The 11809-nt window shown below is 43.9% G+C and overlaps 2 long non-coding RNA genes across 2 annotated transcripts; one reads left to right on the top strand and one right to left on the bottom strand.

Moving 5' to 3' along the window:
* The first annotated feature begins 2027 nt into the window (after positions 1–2027).
* Positions 2028–11698, top strand: LOC117052159. Its single transcript, XR_004427219.1, has 3 exons — positions 2028–2159; positions 9968–10063; positions 11611–11698. It is a non-coding gene; the product is annotated as an uncharacterized LOC117052159 (long non-coding RNA).
* Positions 9892–11195, bottom strand: LOC117052160. The gene is made up of 2 exons (XR_004427220.1): positions 10836–11195; positions 9892–10122 (listed from the first exon to the last, which is right to left on the bottom strand). It is a non-coding gene; the product is annotated as an uncharacterized LOC117052160 (long non-coding RNA).
* Positions 11699–11809: the final 111 nt, after the last annotated feature.

Genomic DNA, 11809 nt, shown 5'->3' with positions numbered 1-11809 from the left:
GGGAGCCCCTCCTAGGTCAGGAGGAGCAATCTCTGTCCTCAGGGGTGGGGTGAGGGTGTCACGGTCCCACCCTGGCATCCCAGCTGGTCTCTCACCAAATTCGCAGATGAAAGGATGCCTCTGGCGGCACGTGGGCCCGGTGGCCTCCTGCAGCAGGCCCAGGTTGGAGAGGAAGGTGCAGGTGGGGGGCTGATGGTGAGCCCCATGCAGATGAGGCTGGGCTCCTGGGCAAAGACACAAGAGGCCGCCATGGGCAATGGTGGCAAGCTGGGCAGGGCAAGGTGAGGGCCTCACCCCCTTGTAAGATCTGACCACAGTAGGCAATGTGGTGAGGTATGCCCTTGACAGAGCAGATGAAAATAAGCAGAATTCTCCACTACAAGCAAAAGAACCAGCTCTCTGCAGCGCAGTGCCCCCCATCTCCACACCCTGCCCCTCAATGTGGCTCCCCAAATCCCAGCCTTTAACCACAGCCGGCAGCTGTGTAAAGGGACCTGGCCTGTGTGACAGAAACCAGGATGCACTCTCCACCCTCTGGAGTAGAAACCACTCCCCGCCTCTGCCCAGCCCTCTCTGGTGCCCCCACAGGACTGACTTACCTGCCACCGCAGACTTGGTTGGGCCCTTGGAGACCCACCAACCCCCAGAGGGCCCTCTCAGCTGCCTCCTCCTCCTCCTCAGAGCACCACACATCCCTGTCTCCTCACAAGGGACCTTTGCCAAGTGCCCTCCCCATCGACCGCAGGCAGCCTGGGCATCCTCAAAGGCCAGTTTTCCCTGGGCAAGCTGGTAGCAATGTCCCTGGTGCTCCCTTGGCACAGCCTCAGGTGTGGTGACAGGCACAGTAGTCCTGCACAGGGCCCAGAGCAGCAGGGCTAAGCCGGGAGCTGCCTGTGGCCTCAGCGCCATCTCAGTCTGGCAGGATAGGCAAGATGGTCCCAGCAGGGCTTTGCTTGCTCCTCTGGCTGGAAGCCCACATGAAACACAAGAGAAGGAAGAAGCCAAGCCCTCCCGGTGTCTCTGTTTGCCCATGGAAATCAAGGGGGCAGCTGGGCAGCTTCCACAAACACTGGGCAGGGAAATTTGACTCTAGGAGGAAGAGGAGGATGACAAAGCTTGTGGGCCAAGATTGTGGTGGGGAGGGCACATAGGAATAGCTCACACCTGCAATCTTTTTGGAAATAGGCTCCAGTGAAATTTGACATCATTTTTCGTCATCTTAAACAAGAGTGTGAACACCATCACCAGAGAAAGCTTCTCTACTTTATTCTCTCTTTAAAATTATGTATACCAGCCTTGCCCAAGCCGGTACCCTTTGGACTACAACTCCCCTAGTCCCCAGCTGGCACAACCTTGTTATACTAGAGCTGATGGGAGTTGTAGCCCAAAGCATCTTCAGGGCACCAGCTGGGAAAGGGCTGATGATGTGTGTCAAATGTGACCTTGGAGTCCCAGGCTGTTTTGCATTATTGCACATTGTTTCCCTTTAAAAATATAGTCCAAACACACAAAAAGCCTTTATGGGGAGAAACTCCTGCTTTCAGCCTCATATATTGAATGTGCTTCTTTGATCACAGTGGTTAGATAGTGAAACTCAAGATCTCCACCAGCACACAGGAACATTATCTTTTGAATGTTTTTAACAGTCTCCTATTGTTTGACTTTAATTTTAATTAACCACTTAGATATTTTATTACAATCAAGTGGCATGTGGGTTTTGTTAAATAATTACCGGTAAAGTTACCCTCAAAAGTATCAGTTACAGGTGGGTAGCCGTGTTGGTCTGCCATAGTCAAAACAAAATAAAAAATTCTTTCCAGTAGCACCTTAGAGACCAACTAAGTTTGTTCTTGGTATGAGCTTTCGTGTGCATGCACACTTCTTCAGATACTGTACACTGAAACAGAAGTCTGTTTTCCTATTGATTAGTATAAAATAATGTCCTCCAAAATGTTGAGGTCGATCTGATACAAATTGCTCCTGCTTCTCTCACTGTGCTGCCATGTTCTCCTCCTCTTCACTCCCAGGTTTATTGCTCTCGCATTGGCTCCCCAGTCTCACATTTGCAGGAAGGGAAGGCTAGGAATGCTTCTGGCTGGGGAAGTGTGGTTTGCAAAACAACAGAACCTGTGACAACAACAGGCTGGAGCTGGAGGCAGGTAAATTTCTTTTGACTGTGCTCACCTTGCTTTTAGTAAACAAGGTTTTTATTCCCCGCCCCCCTTCAAAAACCTGGCAAACCTGATCAACCAGAGAAAAGAGTAGAAGGAAAGAATTGAGTACAAACACCATTAATAGTTCAAGATGGGAAGGGTATAAATAATAAAATTATTGTTAATAATAATAATAATAATTACCTGTGTCCAGAATGAGACCTCTTCCAGGCTGTTACTGTTTTGTGCATGGGATTCGATATATTCCTGGCAAATTCAGGTGGTACAAGTGGATTGGGCCCTCTTAAACAAGAAAGCTGCTTCCAAATAAAAAGGGATTTTTGTTGGGGCAATGCCCTGGAGAGTGTGGTATAAAAAAAATGCTTGATAAGGTATCATACAACCTCCCACAAACAAATCAGGAAGAATGTTCAATAAACAGGTTGTCTACCGAAATCAACCTGTTGCTGTTCCTTTCTCTTCATTAGTTATTCTCCATCCTCCCTGAGGTCTGGAAAACCGAGGCCCGTTGTGAACTGGGCAATTTGTTTTGATTTTTGAGATACGAGTTTTCTGATATACCACATTTGCACAAAACAGTGGGTTTTTTAAAAAGTGAGTGTGTTGCCTCAGGCCCATGGAGGCAGTTTGCCAATGGAAGTACAGGACTTAGTAACAGAGGGTATTAATAGAGGGTATCCAGCAAAACATCACCAGTTTTTTTTAATATAATAATAATAATAATAATAATAATAATAATAATAATAATAATAATAATAATAATAATAAATCGTCCACACAATGTTGGCCTTTTTCCCCCTTACAGAATTTTCTTTATATCCTTTACTGCATTATCTGTATATTGGGGAAATCCAAATTAAAGCAGCTGTGGGTAGGATGCAGGCTGCCATTTGGATGAGGACAATGTGTGGGTGCACTGAATCCACTTTATGCTGCTGTGTGTACATAGCCCACGAGAGGGTGCTGAAGAGCAGGACTAGGAACCGGGTGATGACTCCTCTCGCAATCCAGCAAAGGCTTGAGGGTAACCCGTTTAGCCTTGGCTCTGACCAACAGATGAATGGCATCATGGTTGGTTCCCCACCCCCACCCCCCTTGAATCTAGTCTGGTCGTAGGTATGAAGGGAGTAATGGCCAGAGACCTGCTTGGACAGGCATTCTTATTATTATTATTTGACTTATGTTTTAATGTATTTTAAATATTTTGTTGGAAGCCGCCCAGAGTGGCTGGGGAAACCCAGCCAGATGGGCGGGATAGATACAAACAAACAAACAAACAAAAACAACAACTATTATTATTATTATTATTATTATTATTATTATTATTATTATTATTGGCAGACACTTCCTATAACGTTCAGGGCTTAGCTCAGGGATGGGAAAATGTGCACTCCAGATTTTTAGTATTTATTTCAAGTTTTTATGTTCTGCTCTTCACTAAAATAACCCCAGAGCAGGGTGTAGGAAAATACTAAAAATTACACAAAGTCAATAAAAAGGTTAAAACATCATCAACAACAATACAAGTCGCATCATGGATCCAGTGGGTAGGGATGCCCACCTTCTTCATTGTGAGAACATGATGCTGGACTGTTCACATACTGGCGGTTGCTGTTGGGCTGCAGTTCGGCACAACTAACAGATCTTTCAAAAAGTCTTTGGGGAAAGTTGTCGCATTGTTATGCTTCCAAAAGGCTGTAATGAAAGTGGAACAGCCATTTAAACATGGTGAAACATCTCACGTGTAGAACTCTTTCACCTTGGGCACCAGAACGGGTTGGTTAAACTGGTTTTATTACATGAATCACAAACACTATACTTGGCCAGGGCAGGTACCCTCAGGGAACAGAGCACATGGGTGGAACACCAATAAATTACCTGTTCTGCATTTAAAATAAACACCTGCTGTCATCCGCTTAAAGAGATCCTAACTGTCCTCTTACTACACAAGCAAAATATCCGTTTAAAATTTAATGTGAGCTTTGCATTTCCATCACCTTGCGGAGTTCCAGAAATAGCTTGCTTGCAGCATTGTAATACAGTATCTAGTCCTGTTGGAAAAGTGTAAATGTTGTTTTTTTAAAAAATGTGCAGTTGCAAATCATGAAAACTTCAAATGCTGCAGTTTGAAATTACTTTTTAATTAATGTTTGAAAGGTTGTTGTATTTCCCTTTCTGGGGGCTGCATGTTCTGTTTGCAGATAACAAAGATAGCAGAGGTGTTGCCTTCCTTCCTTTATGCTATAAAATCTTTGGATCCAGGTGGCACTGGGGAAGGGTGAGGTACCGAGAGGGGTAAATGCCCACCAACGGAACTGCTTGCCCACCATGCATAAATTAGAAAGACAGAATGTGAAAAGGGCTTGTTTCTACTCCAGAAGATGGTCATCTGCCAGACCAAGCTCACCCTCTGAGAGATCCACTTGCCTCTTCCCCCCCCCACCCTGCTGTCTGAGGCAGCTGCCTCACTCTGCCCCAATTGCACCACCTTATCACTTATAAATTTATCTGTGTCAAGTTGAGCTCTTGTACTACAGAATTTTCCATTATACCACTATCTATCAAGGTAAAGGAGACACATTATTACCAGTTCATGTTCTGCAGAAAAAGATTTGGAGAGAGCAGCTGTAGCTATTGGCAGCAAATAAGGTGCTGGATCCAGACAGTCGTAAGAGCAGGCCCATTGGACTCAATGGGACATACTGGATCCAACAACTTTGACAGGATGTCAGCTGTTGCTTGTAAAAACTTCTGCAGTAGGAATGGAGTGAAAAGACAACTTCCCTTCTTTTTAAACAATGTGTCTCATTCTAAGTGTTATTTATTTGTGTGTCAATCACACTCCTCTCCCCACTGTTTTATAATTTTCCATTTGGCAGGCTCTGGCATAAGTATGTGTTTTTCCTCATTCTTCCTCCAGTGAGCTATGGAATGGGGAGTTTCAGTTGAGGCCCAAGAGAGATCTGTGGAATTCCCTCCCACTTCATATTCTTTGACAGCCACTGAGGGAAAGGGGTAGGAGGAAGACAACAGTGGTGGGGTGGTGGTGGGCTCCATATTGGGTCTTATCAGGCTAGCCAGGAACGAGTAAGTCACACACATCCCAAGCCTTTATTTCCCAGGACTCCCAACTAGGAGTTGGGTGGAAACTCTGTTCTCATAAAGGCAGTGGCATTCTCAGAAAAAAATATCAGTTTCTCTCTTTTTTCTTTACTTTTCTTTCTAATAGTAACTGAATAATTATGTGGGATTGTGCAGCACTGGCCCAACAGCACAGCCCATTCAAGTGGTGGCATTGCTTACACTAGGACAGCCTTTGCCAACCTGTCGCTCTCCAGATGTTTCAAACTTCAGCTCCCAGGAACCCCAGGCAGTATGGTCATATGATGCTGGAGCTTATGAGAGCCATGTCCACAACATCTGGTGGCATCCGGTGGTGAAGCCTGCTTGAGGCTAATAGGGTGGCCAGCTGTCAATGCCTGGGTGTACTTGCTTGAGACAGACATGGGATGGTGCTTTCTGTCAGCTCTGATCTGAGAGCTTCCCAGAGCCACCTGGTGAAACAGTTCTGGAAGAGGTGGCCCATCACAATACAGTCAGTCAGTTGTTATGTATTCATGGGAGACAGTTTTGAACTCATACACTAAACTACTTAGGAGCAGGAACATGTCACCTGTGGTTCAGGAAATTAGGATCCAGTAGTCCAATCCCATGGATGTTTGCCTCAAAGTCAATATAACTGTGTTCAGTGAGGTTTGCTTCCACTTACCCAGTAATTCTGCCGAGGATTGCTGCGGACGTGATATAAATAAGGACAATAATGTAAAACAACTTTTTTTCAATCCATAAAATTCTTGCACCACCACGCCTGTTTTGCCTCCAATCTCCAAATGGAAAAATATAAAAAATATTAATTTGTTTATCTGAAAACTTTGTTTCCACCATCTGATCAGGTGCCTTTGGTGACAATTAACACACATGAATATGACATTCTTTCCCTCAAATAAGTGGCACGCACACACAATCCGGTTGCTAATTGTGTTATTCTCTATCCAGCATGGTCAGCAGTGAGATAGCTGTCAGCATCCTACTACCTCCTGGCACCTCTAAAAAGAAAGCAGGGAAGGTGGGAGAAGAGTCACCAGGTTGATGTCCGCTCACTCGCCTTCTGTCATGGTGTCATCATCATTCCCAGCCAAGAAAGTCTCTTGTTTTGTTGTGCCAAAAATGGGCCAGGAAGAAACAAATTACAGTCATGTTTTTACTTGTTGTCTTGGCTACATGATTTATGAGCCTCAGTGCAGCGATTAGAGATGAAAGAAAACATTCCAGGCCCAGGACCCACACATCGCTGAGGTCTTGTGTGCCTGGCCTTCTGCAGGAGTTACTGTAAAAGCAGGCGGGGGGCGGGGGTCATAGGAAGTGACCCCACCCTCCCAAAAGGAAAATTACAAGGGGCACACTGGTGAGCACATACACTGGGTGCCAAGTGCCTCGTGGCTGCTGCTGTATGAAACTATCCCAGCCAGGAGAGAATCAAGAACATTTTCTAGGCCCTACTGTGGGTAACAGCTATGCAATTATTGGCATCAATAAAGGCAACATGGGAGAGAGTAAGCTACCTGCATACATAGATACATAGTTTTATTTGCATGCTGCCTTTCCACAGTTCAAACCATGCTCAAGGCAGTTTACAACATGAATATGTAATTACAACATAACAAAAGTCATTAATAAACAAAACATTTAAAAAAACTGTACACAGAACAGAACCAAACAGAACAACGTCCACATAAACCACAACAAGATCTAAAATAAAGATACGAAAAACCCAGCCCAATAATATTTTGTGAAGCCTCAGCTTTTGTAGCTGGAGTCAGTCAGGGGCCCACCCTCCCAGGCCAGGTGGAAAGAAAGTCTGCAAAGGAGGGATCAGGACTCACAGCCAAGATGGAGGAGCTTGCATGTGGAGGAACGAGAAAGTGGGCTTAAAGGTCTAGCCTGCTTTTTCGGATGTAAAGCACCACATATATTGCCACAAGAGAGAAGATTCTTCTGTATGACGAAGTTGACGATGGTCATGATCCTCAGCCCAAATGCCAAATTCCATTGATCCTTCTCTGTCATAAGACTGCATGCTTAACTGTGAAAAAGAAGGAAGGGCAGGAACATAGTTAAGGTTGCTGCAGAGAGTGGTTGGTTTAATAGCTGTGGTCTAAAAAGCAGAGGGAAATAAACTCTACTTAAGGAGTAAGAACATCTAAGAGAGAGAGAGAGAGAGATTTTTGAGGAGTAAATATCAGAGTGATAAAGGTCAGCAGCATTATCATCAGAAAGAAAAATAGCCTGCCATTTCTTCTCCTTACCTGGCTCAGTCAACCACTTCTCCCTTATGTCCACTTACTCATGACAGAAATTTGTTGCATTTGAAGGGCCCTGAGCACATGTACTGTATAGGGTATTGCTGATGTAATGGTTTCCAGCAGGATCATGCCCCAGAACCACTCTTATTAGTAATAAGCCACTATTTATTTGGCATGTCAGAGGAAGTTTCTGCTTTCTGCCAGAGCATTCCACAGGAACAATGGACAGTAACTGGCTTGAGGAAAGGTTTGATCTACTCCATAAGACATCAAAACAGATGATAAAAGTGTAACTCTGGAAGGTGGTAAAAGGACTTAAGCAAGAGCAACTACCTCTCATTAGCAAATCTATGTAGAGGAAAAGTCAAAATTGCAAATAAGGTAGACCTCCCTGGTGTAATTATTTAGGCATAATTCTCTTTTCCAGCCTTCCCCCAATTGGTGTCCTCCAGATGTTTTGTACTATAGCTCCCACCACCCCCAGCTAGTACAGATTTAAGTTGTGCTTCAAAACATCTGGAGGGTGCCTGGTTGGGGGAAATTGTTCTGTTGCATCCTACTCAGGGGCTTAATGAGTTCATGTCTGGTTTTTACAGCTGCTGCTATCATCTGCTCTATAAGTACAATTGGATTTTTGGTTACCACTGACATGAGCCAAGTTGTTAACCTCCATGTTTTCTATGGTCAAGCCGCTGTGCATTTCAACTGGGTAATTATTGTGGGAGTTATTTGCAGTCAAAGCTTTAACAATGCATACCTATGCTAATTAGTAAATGAAGGGGTTAAAGACCACAGAGCTGTAAATTCATAGAGAAGGGACAGATAGCTCACACCCCCTCACATTTGGGAAGAAGTATTGTCTGTTTCTTGTTCCTCTCCTTCTTCTGTTGAACCATGTAAGCTGAGCAGATGTTTGAGACTTGGACTCCAGACTTAGGCCGCGTGTTTGAGATTAGTGTTTGCCTTTTGTAATCAATAATATACTGCCTGTGTTGTTTCTGCTGTTGTACTGAACAATGCATGAGTGAGACCTGTGTTTACTGTAAGTAAAGCATTTAAACTTACTAAAGTTTGTGGTCTATACACTCCGAGAAAGCTAGAGGCAGAAGAGAACTGTAAGCACTTAACACTTGGACATTTAAAGGTCTAATAACCTACATTTCCCACACTTTGCAAATGCTGCATAGATGTGAGTTTTAAACTCTTCTGGGGGCTGTTTTGGCTACAGAGTGCGTAGAGTCCCATGTTTGTTTCTTTTTATTCTAAGCAGTTGGCTGTTTTTTCTTTGTAGTTCCCCCCACACATGGGACTTCAGGAATAACTAGCATTCCCCAGTTATTTCCCAACAATTATGATCTCGATGGGCTTGTTCGTTTGAAAGCCCTGGTCTCCCATTCCTATAGGTAGTTTTCAAGATCCAAGTCCAATCTGTGGTAAAGCACAAGATTGAGTAGGACAACCATAAATTACATTTCACTCTGCTTGAATTTGCGAAAGGAATGTGGAACTGGTAAGGCATTTTGTCTGGCTGGCCCTTGGTGGGGCTGAAACTCCCATGATCTCAAAGCAGCACCTACTATTATGTAGCCATCACAGTAAGTATCAACACTGCAGATATTAGGTACAGGGTATGTGGAAGGCTTTCAGCAGAGGAGAAGGAGTAATATTCATGAAGATCTAAGAGCTAATTTTCAGATATGTTTGGAAATAGAAGGATTGGTGCCTTTGAGATGTAGCACTCATACCTGGGCCCATGTGAATGTTTATAACTATAGTATGGAAGTGAGAGCTGGACCATAAAGAAGGCTGATCGCCGAAGAATTGATGCTTTTGAATTATGGAGCTGGAGGAGACTCTTGAGAGTCCCATGGACTGCAAAAAGATCAAACATAACCATCCTTAAAGAAATCAGCCCTGAGTGCTCACTGGAAGAGCAGATCCTGAAGTTGAGGCTCCAATACTTTGGCCACCTCATGAGAAGAGAAGACTCCCTGGAAAAGACCCTGATGTTGGGAAAGATGGAGGGCACAAGGAGAAGGGGACGACAGAGGATGAGATGGTTGGACAGTGTTCTCAAAGCGACTGGCATGAGTTTGGCCAAACTGCGGGAGGCAGTGGAGGATGGGGTGCCTGGCATGCTCTGGTCCGCAGGGTCACGAAGAGTCGGACACAATTGAATGACTGAACAACAACAATTCAACACAGAATTGGTGAGTTAGGCAGAAATATTATTGCTCCCCCAAATAATCTCATAATATGGTTTGAAAGACAAGGGGACACATTCATCCCCTGCTCACTCCCCCCACCCCTTGGAGGGCTTTCCAGAAGCTGCAGATAACAACACTCAGGTCATCTTTCAGCAAATAAGCGAATTGTTGTAATGAAGGGAATAGAACTACCCTACCTACATTTTTGTTTTTATGACTGCAGATAAGCTGGAGCCACCATGCAGATATGGAAGCATCGTGACTGTGCGTCTCTGGCCTGTTGTTATCTCAGCCCATTCCAACCCTCTGCAACTTGATGGTAAATAAATGAAGAGGCTGTTGGGCTGCCCTCCAGCTCATGTGGTTTAACTTGCTTAACTGGAAAATAAAGAGAAATGCACATTTCCTGTGAAAATGATGGCTTTCCACACTCCCCTCAACCTGAAAATATTTCCCGTGACTGAATAAACAGAGGACAGGAAGGCAAGGCTGTCATAGGGGGATAATCAGGCAAAAAGAGAAACACACACCTCATAATTCATACAACTTTTGTATCTGAATGTGGTGGGGCCCCTTTCCCATCCATCTCCCTTGTCAATGAGAGCAGGTGAAGAACTAGAGATCACGTCTCAAATACTCAGCATATTGGCAAAGTCATGTAATGTTACTCTGAAAGCTGATGCATGTACTTGGATCAATCACTTTCTTGCCCTCATACGCCAAGGTCCATTTGTGCAGTGAGTGCTCAATTCAGCTGAACCAAATGCCAAAGCCCAGAAAGCTTTTGAAATGTAGTTGCACTTTGTTGGTGAGGTTTAAATGAATGTGTGATCTTAGTTCAAACATTTCACTGCTCAGAGACCCATGTATACATGGGGGAAACAGTGACATGCACAACTCCTTGGCTTGTATCAGCTTTAAAAGTTTGTCAGGCTTCTCAGGATACAGGTTCAAGCATTTAGATCTGCCCCACACCTTCAATTTTATTTTATTTTTATTTTAAATCCAAAATAGATTAAACTGGGACATGCAGCAACTGTTTCAGTGTGGAGTGTTACTGCCCAGAGTTCTAGTTTCTCTATTTAATTCACCTTCCTCAACCTCTGTCTTCCTGTTCCAACCCCCACCAACTTGCACTCCATCTCAGTCCTGATAGGGCTGTTTCTGGGGTCCACCCCGCGTTCCCCGCTTTTTGTTTCTCCCAGCTGATCAGTTCCTGTTGTGCTGGTGCTACTGTTTTGACTGCATAAGAAACCAGCACCACAGCCTAAAGACTGAAAACAGAGGGTATGGTTGTGGTGTTGTATGAGGATAAATGTACAGAAGAATCATTAACAGTGTAAAAATATTTGGCAAGTGAGTCACATTTATTTCAATCAGTATTGATCCTAAGAAAGCATGCCTAGGTTTGTAACTAAGTTTAAAGAAAATCCAATTCAATTAGCAAGATATATTCTAACTGTAAGTAATTTTGTAAACTGCTTAGAGATTTCCTTACAATCAATTGGTATATGAATTTTGTTACATAAGTAAAATAAATAAATGTATTTAGGACTGACAGTCATTTCAACACCATATGTTGAAAGTACTCTCACAGCACTTTTAACTGTTATGGCTCCCACCAAAGAATCCTTGAAACCAGTTTGTTAAGTGTTCTGGGAATTATGGCTCTGTGAGGGGTGTCCTACTAAAACCAAGAAATCATTTTGAAACAGGTTTGTTCTAATGTGTTTTTGAAATGCTTGTTGATTAGTGTTTTCTAAGTTATGTATGAAGATCTGTTGTGTGTCCCAATATAGTGGAGGTGGCATCTACATAGAACACTTACATTCAGTTGCATAGCCTTTGGTACCTGGTGCCTTCTAGGTGTTTTGGATGACATCTCTGGCTGTGATGGGAGCTGTAGTCCAAAATAACTGGAGGGCACCAGGTTGATGAAATCAGCAATAGCAAGTGTTGCACTCTTCCAAGCTCTTTAGAATTATTGAAGACTGAGGGTTCTTCTGAAAACTCTTAGGTGGACTCCTGGACTGGTGCTCCCTTCAAATCCCAGGTAAGGCACAGG

Source organism: Lacerta agilis, chromosome 8 (genome assembly GCF_009819535.1).
Source record: "Lacerta agilis isolate rLacAgi1 chromosome 8, rLacAgi1.pri, whole genome shotgun sequence".
Classification (NCBI taxonomy): domain Eukaryota; kingdom Metazoa; phylum Chordata; class Lepidosauria; order Squamata; family Lacertidae; genus Lacerta; species Lacerta agilis.
The sequence above is the reverse complement of the archived record's forward strand: the minus strand, read 5'-3'. Positions and strand labels throughout refer to the sequence as shown.